We start from the raw sequence: 1,204 nt of genomic DNA on the forward strand, positions 1-1,204 counted from the left end.
GATGTTTCAAATGCTACAAACAGTGGGCCAATTTAGCGATATACCCACGGAAGATTCACATCTCCACCTTCGATTGTTTATGGAGGTGAGTGATTCATTCAAGATAGCCGGTGTGACTGAAAAAACACTGAGGTTGAAGTTGTTTTCGTACTGTTGCGAGATCGAGCACGAGCATGGCTCAATTTATTGCCATGAAGTTCTATATCTACGTGGCAAGAATTAGTAGAGAGATTTTTGGTTAAGTATTTCCCGCCTAGCAAAAATGCTAAGTTGAGGAATGAGATCACAACCTTCCAACAATTAGATGACGAGTCTTTGTATGAGGCTTGAGAGTGATTCAAGGAGTTACTTCGTGAGTGTCCTCATCATGGGATTCCTCATTGTTTCCAGTTGGAGACATTCTATAATGGTCTCAATGCACATACAAGATTGATGGTAGATACTTTTGTGAATAGTGTAATTTTGTCTAAGTCTTATAATGAGGCTTATGAGATCATTGAGAGGATCGCGAGCAACAACTATCAATGGCCAACAAATCAAACAGCTTCAGGAAGACGTGTAGTCGGAGTTCATGAAGTTGATGCTCCCAATTTGTTATCAGCTCAGGTATCATCTATTTCCTCTATGTTAAAGCAGTTTGTCGCTAATGGTGCTAATAATTTTGCAGCTCAGCCACCAAGTCCGTTTGAAGTAGTTTCCTGTGTGTAATGTGGGGAAGTTCATTCTTTCGAGAATTGCCCATTGAATCCCGAATCAGCATACTATGTGGGAAACCAACATCAAAATAGGAGTGGACAAGGACCCCAGTCCAACTTTTATAATCCTTCATGGCGTAATCTCCCCAACTATTCTTGGAGCAACTAAGGAAATGGACCAAACAACAGCTTTTATGCATCATAGACCCAACCAATCTCAAGGGTTTAATCAGCAAGTTCCAAAACCACCTCAAGCTTAATCATCAAATAGTTTGGAGAACTTGTTGAAAGCATACATGACGAAGAATGACGCTTTGATCTAGAGCCAAGCAGCAACACTAAAAAATTTGGAAAACCAAATGGGTTAGTTAGCTACGGAGCTTCGTAATAAACCACAAGGAACCTTGCCAAATGATACTGAGAATCTAAGAAATTTGGGTAAAGAACATATCAAGGCAGTGGCATTACGAAGTGGCAAAATTCTGGAACCCCGATTGATTGATGTCGAA

General features: G+C 40.4%; 1 non-coding gene across 1 annotated transcript; it reads right to left on the reverse strand.

Annotated features, from left to right (window-relative positions):
* Positions 1-267: 267 nt before the first annotated feature.
* On the reverse strand, positions 268-374 carry LOC128291031 (small nucleolar RNA R71). The gene has a single exon (XR_008280809.1). It is a non-coding gene; the product is annotated as a small nucleolar RNA R71 (small nucleolar RNA).
* Between the last annotated feature and the right edge of the window lie 830 nt (positions 375-1,204).

This window comes from Gossypium arboreum, chromosome 3 (assembly GCF_025698485.1).
Source record: "Gossypium arboreum isolate Shixiya-1 chromosome 3, ASM2569848v2, whole genome shotgun sequence".
In the NCBI taxonomy this organism is placed as follows: Eukaryota; Viridiplantae; Streptophyta; class Magnoliopsida; order Malvales; family Malvaceae; genus Gossypium; species Gossypium arboreum.